We start from the raw sequence: 6802 nt of genomic DNA on the forward strand, positions 1-6802 counted from the left end.
ATATGAATGGAGTGATAAATTACAAGTACAGACTCATCATATTTTTACAGTTTAGATAGGATTTATTCGGCAAACTTTCGAGCTGACGTCATTAATTTTTTGGAGGGGATAAGCAAATATATTTTGACTAAACATTTATTATGCTCTTTATAACCTTAAAACATCTGCAAGATTTCAAAGCATTCGGTTTTGTAGTTTCTGAGTAAATCAGTAAAATAAATTTACGCATTCATTAATTTTTTTGAGTCACCCTGTATATGCAAATCCAAAAAATATGAATGGAGTGATAGATCACAAGTACAGACTCATCATATTTTGTACATTTTAGATATGATTTATTCCACAAACTTTTGAGCTGACGTCATCAAGTTTTTGGAGGGGATAAGCAAATATTTTTTGACTAAAGATTTATGATGCTCTTTAGAGCCTTAAAACATCTGCAACATTTCAAAGCATTCTGGTTAGCAGATTAAAAATTAAATTTCAAAATGTTGTTTTATAATTTTGATTTTTTTTCCAAAAATCTGGACGTTTCGGGTGAAAAGTCGATTCAGAGTTGTAAACTACATGTGTAGGACTATGTTATTTTATACAATTGAAAACCCATTTACTATGTACAATTTTGAAGTGACGTCATCGCATTAGTGGTGGGGATGATTAGACAAATTTTGGTTAGCGTTTTACCATCTACATGATATTCTTAATATAAGTACAAAATTTCACAACAATCGGTCGAGTACTTTCGGAGATTATCTGTCTAATAAAAATCCGGGACGGCAGACGGACAGACGGACAGACGGACAGACGGACAGACGGACAGACAGACGGACAGACGGACGGACAGACGGACGGACAGACGGACAGACGGACAGACAGACGGAAATGGGAGACCTATTTCTTCGTCTTCTAGGGGTCATGAAAGATCGAGAAAACGTAAAAGTAGAGAGTCGGCCGACGGACTCGATTACAATACTTCCTTTGCTTACGCTCGGGAAGTAAAAATTAAATAAGACGCTTGATGCCCTACATTTCTTAACATCTTTAAGAGTGTAGAATTATTTGAGAACATGTTTTTTAGTTTCGGTTGTGTTGTGTTAAAATTCTACTAGCATTAAAAAATATTGTCACTTAACGATTATTTCCGAGAATGACCCATTTACAAAACCAACTAGATACTAAAATCAAATGAAACTGTCCAAACGTCCCTGTTTTTTGATAAGTCAAGTAAACGATGTCGAGAATGCCTTGATCGAAAATTATTACATTTGCCCCAGCGGAACTGAGCCGAAAATTGGACGGCTTAGCAAATAAAAACCTGTTCGAGATAAGAATAAAATGTATTTGTATGTGGACGAAGACCTCAATATCGCTGTGACCACTTTCTCTTATTGACAACCCTCGACAATCCCGTGTTTGTTCATTTCAACTAGCACAACCTAGTTAGAATGAAAGTCACAACCGAATATAGGTAGTAAAGATTTATAAGGCAAAATTCAGTTTGAATACACATATGTGTATGCAGATAACACTTGGCGCAGTCGTGGTGGGATTCCAGGAATTTATCGCCGACACCCGACATTGTCGCATTTAAGTGCATCCATTCATTATACCTCTAAGAAATACAACATCTGAGAATTTCTAATCCCGAACGTTTAATTTATATCCCACCCCCAGCAATCGATTGTTATCGAAAACCACTTTGGACCATTCCCAACGCGCTTAGCGCCAGAAATAAGTCCCCATTTATCAAACGCTCGAAACAAAAAACAGGAAGGCGAGTTTTGTTTAAACTGGACGTAAATCCGCAAATGATCAGAAAACTGAAGCAGCTTTAGAATGACTGCAATTTCATTGAAACTGTACAGGTGGTCTTGAAACGCTTTGCAATAAAACAAAATCCCGTCTGCATTCCGCGCATGCAAATGCCGTTATTTTCGTGCTTTGAACTTTGATATCTCATATTGGGGATGAGTAAATAGCGTCGAGAGCACTCCATTAAATGAAACTTTATTAGTTGCTGGTATTTCTGGATTACGTTACTATACAGACGTAGCGTAGCGTGAAGGGGCGGCGGTGCGGAAGTTGCAGTGGAAATGGGAAAATTTTGTATTTTCAGACGAAAAAGAAAAGAATTTTCTACCCGAAAACGGGTTTCATGCTTCATACTATCGTACAAAACTGATTTATTCTGCAGGCAACAATACAAACAATTTTTCTAGTATTCAAACCGAAACTGTCTTAATTTAGTCAAAAGTTTGACATTTTAATGCTCGTTCGAGTACACCAGACAGAAAAAGACACCCAACCGACTATCGACGTTTTTTTTAAAGGGCTATACTTTTATACATCCCCTTGATAAGGTTGAACTCTATATTGGCTCGATGTTACAACCTCTTTAAAAGTTCCCGTTGTGTACCGAACACGATCATTTAAACTTTATTGCCGTTTGGGTCTTATCAACAGAAATATGCCACAGAGGGGTTGCAAACTTTGCGAATTTTATTCTTCTGCGTACCTAATGCTAAACCAATCTGTCCGCACAGATCTAACTACTCAGGTACAACAAAATTAAACAGGAAGTTGTTAGTAGTTTCCTGTTCGTTTCTCTCGTCTAAAAGTTATCGCTCTGTTTGCTTATCGATTACAGTTTTAATTAATTAGTGATTAGGGATACTAAAATCGGAATGACCTATTTTAAAGTGAGGAAATATTAGCTATCGTAGCAAACCATAATTAACAAGAGCTTTTATCTAAAAGCTGGTGAAGATATAAAGCGAGCGAAGCGAGCGCTGCCAACACGTAAACTACATCCTCGTGTCGTTTCATCTCACAATTTAACTTCTTTGTAACTGGAGCATTTTTAACTAAAACAAACTTCCGAGTATTAGCTGGAACATGAATGAGCGTCTTTTCACCAGCTGACAGGATCTGTTTGTTACGTAGATACGGTTTCCATTTTGCGAATGACGCAACTGTTATAAAAATGGATGACAATTGGGGGAATTTGACGTAATTAATTGAATGGATTTACATGCAAAGCTCGGTTTCGATGATGTGTTCCTAGCGTGGAGAAAATGGTAAATCAGCACGTCGTAAAAGTCTTGTTTGTTATTTTTAAAAGATAATTTATTTTCGGTTTCATATTATTAATCTTCTGTATAAAATATGGAATTTTTACGGCATAATCGATGCTGGTGGATGAGTGAAGTCGAATGGTTTATGGGAATTTTTTGTGGTTTATCGATAGGATTTCAGTTTTTTTTTTGGAAGAGATTAGTAGCTGTGGTTAGTGTGTATTAATAATTAAAGCCGCGTTGTTTTTAATTGTTTCGTAACGGGTAAAAATAGCAAAAGCGATGGTTTTAAGTTGTTTGGAAATGTGCGGCTGGATATGTATGTAACAACCAACAATGAGTTGTTTTTCTCTGCAGAGTGAAAAAGTCTGCACAAAAATATTTACAGGAAAAGCTTAAAATAGTGGTTTTTTAACTGATATTTTTATATCTTTTATTCAACTTCTGTGTAGTTTATTTTTACCTTTGTTCTCAATCGTCCTACTTAATTTAGAGTAATTTAAATTGATTGGTTAGTACTTAATTTTTTTAATCTTTCTGATAGTTGCACTACCAGCTAGTCCTGTAAACTGCTCAACTTGTGATTTAACTTGGCTTAACCTCCACTAATACGCAAGCTATTGCATCTAAGACTATATAAATTAAAATTTTAATTTCATGCCAAAGATCTTAAAAGTGCCAAAAAAAAACTTAATAGTGCGGTAAATATTTTTAATAATTGGGGTTTCTTTATTTTTTATAATTGGAAGTAGGAATTAAATAAAATTCTGATTAATATTATCTCCTTCAGTGTGTTTAACATTGTTCCTGGAAACGTAAATATATATATTAAAATCGCGAATGGATGGTCTAGAGCAATATTTTTACTTTTCTTACATAAAGTTTATCTACTGCTGTCCAACCAGTGATAAATCTTACTTCCTTCTACATTCTTCCTCTTTTGTTCAATATACAGTGTGTATATTTTCACGTTTGTATAGGTCATCGTTTTGCGTTTCTGTTGATTTTTCTTGCTTTCCAAGTTTCCATTAAATGGTCGTATTTTATTTTCTCGAATAATTACTTTAAGTGTAATTATCGTTATCGTTATCGTTACCGTAATCTTATTTTGCAGTCTCTTATTCAAATCAATCGACTATGTTTTACTTGACTGTATTTTTCGTGGTCCTATATTAATTTTAATATTTCTATTTTCCTCTTATAATAACATTATTTTTTTTTTTATTATTTTAAATTTCGGTTACATTTTTTGGGTTTGTGTCAGAATTTTTTTATTAAATTTTTGATGAATAATTATGCCAAAGCACGTTTTTATAACATCACTCCTTAATACTGTGAACAGTATGTCACCTTGTTTCAACCCTCTTATTATTATATTGAATTCTTGTTTTTAAGTTACATTTTTCCGATTATTTCTTCCATTGTTTAGGTGTCGTTTCTTCTCTATTTTGTTGTAATTTTTTTCTAATGTGAGAATTTTGTTTTTTCTGCTCATATTTTTTTAGCAAGTTGTAAAGTGTTGTTTTGGGTTTCTTTTTCACTTTTCCATTGTTTCTTTATATGTATTTCAGGTGTGTTTAGTAGCCAACTTTCTTCTTTAGATATTTATTTTGTTTCCATAGATGTACATATATTTTTTTTATTATTTATTCTACTTCTCAATCCTTATATTTTCTCACTTTGTACAAATTTTTGTCTTGAAATAGGGTCATTTTAATTCAGCGATTATGCCGAATAAAGATTTAATTACTTTAACAAAAATGTATTTATTTATTGCCTCCAAAAAATCGGTGACGCCATCACAGAAGTTTGTTAAATAAATCTCACTCTCGAATAATTATAATTTATTTATACATATATGCTTTTCAGAAAGTTGATGACGTCATCTCAAAAAAATTATTAAAGAATTGTTTATACAGAATGTTTAAAAACATGAAACGACTGATTAAACCAAAAATAGCTTATTTTGTAACATGAGTGTTTTCTTTTTCATAATTTGTAATAGAAAATTTTCTTTTTATTTCCACTATTTTTCTTCCAGATTTCAGAAATTCTTCATTTAATTTCTTATGTTCATTTTAGAGAAGGGGGTTCCGTATTAGATCAATAATCTTCGAAAGTTTACAACAGATTACTTTATGATTATCGCGCTAGCCAAAGTTATTGAGATCACCTCCTCCTAAAAATCAATGACGTCATCTCAGAATTTTGCTAGGTTAAGTTTCACATGAATCGTAGAAAAAAGTTGTATAGTGATGATGTTATCAGATCAATAATGTTCGAAATTACACAACACATTACTTTAAGATTATTACCGTAACTAAAATTAGTGACTTCATTCTTTCCAAAAAAAAAAAAAAATCGGCGAAGTTATCTCAGAAATTTGCAAAGTACGAGTTTATGATTATAGTGGACTTTTTGAAATTTTGGTAAACTCTAACAATGATTACAAATTACTGAGTGAAATGTATCCATTCATGGCATCCAGTAAGTTGCTTTAAAATTAGATAGAACGGTATATGTTACTGATTAAATTAAAAACGAATTTTGGATACTTAAAAAAAATTGGTGAGGTTATCTAATTTTTTTGTAATAATGTGTAGTAATTAATTCAAAAATATTAAAAAATACTGCTTTAATTTAAAACTTTTTTTCTCTATCAAAAAGTAAACAAAGTGAAGTGTATAAAAAAATAAATCCCGCGGGTGTTAAATTCCACTCTGAGAAACAACATTAATTTGTCTAAAATCATTCCTAATTTTAGAAAACTGTGTCAATTCATGAGAAAAAATCTCACAAACAATCAAACAAGGAAACACTTCCACCAAACAATCCATGAAATAATAATATAAATTAAGATTTAATAAGTTCCTCCGCGAATCAAAACAGTCCACAAGTCAGTGAACCACTCTCTGATTCAAAAGTAAACAAACTAATCACACCGGTACAGTTAAAATATGCGAACGTATCAATTCGCACTTGACAAACATGTGCAAACACACGGAAGAAGTGCTTCAATCGATAACCAGATAGTAGCTATCAGCCATCCTTCCCACACAAAAAAAATCCCAAACACCCAAAAGCCCCAGGTGCCCTTCCCGCCACTCAAAAACTCACCATAGTCGCTGCGAAGATCTCAACCGCTTTCAGTCCGAAGCTAGCACCGAAGTCCGCAAAGACGCTTTCAGGAAATTTCAGGAAGCTCACTTGCGCTCTGAAAGAGCTTTGGCGCGCGACTGTTACCGTTGGCAAGGTGCGATCGCTGAAATTTCAGCGTTTGGAGGCGGAGACCACCGCCGTAGCACGCAGATGGAAATGCGCCGAGGACGTCCCGTGCAAGTTAATATGAAGCTAATCAAGTAATTAAAATTGTCGTTAGATTAATCGCGTTGTTTGCGTATTCATCAGCAGACGCGCCTTGGGGGCAAGGGTTGGAGTGGATGGGTGAATTAGAAGTGTCGGTGGTACGTAGGGGTGGTGGTGGTGGAGTTTGGGGGTTATTTTTCATTGGTGGCGATTTTTTACAGCTCCACCTGTGTTATCATCGGGGTGCAGGCTAAAGGGAGGCGAAATGGGAACATGGTGAAAGCTTCGTTTGTAGGGAAAAAGTGCTCGTGTTGTAATTAGTAATACTTTGCTTTGAAGGGATACGTTTGTAAAAAAAGATACAGTGGAACCTCCAAACGTGGGATTTTTAAATACGAAACCAGTAACATGCGGTTTGCACT

General features: G+C 34.2%; 1 protein-coding gene across 1 annotated transcript in view; it reads right to left on the minus strand.

The window, feature by feature from the left end:
- Window positions 1–6367, minus strand: part of LOC135124925 (neuropeptide Y receptor type 2-like) — a 29858-nt gene extending 23491 nt beyond the window's left edge. Inside the window, exon 1 of the mRNA XM_064050144.1 lies at window positions 6192–6367. The gene's annotated coding sequence lies outside the window, so the exon portion shown is untranslated. The remainder of the gene's footprint in view (window positions 1–6191) is intronic.
- Window positions 6368–6802: the final 435 nt, after the last annotated feature.

Source organism: Zophobas morio, unplaced genomic scaffold, assembly GCF_036711695.1.
Source record: "Zophobas morio isolate AGI-343-1 ecotype UQ-CSIRO unplaced genomic scaffold, CSIRO_AGI_Zmor_V1 ptg000008l, whole genome shotgun sequence".
Classification (NCBI taxonomy): Eukaryota; Metazoa; Arthropoda; class Insecta; order Coleoptera; family Tenebrionidae; genus Zophobas; species Zophobas morio.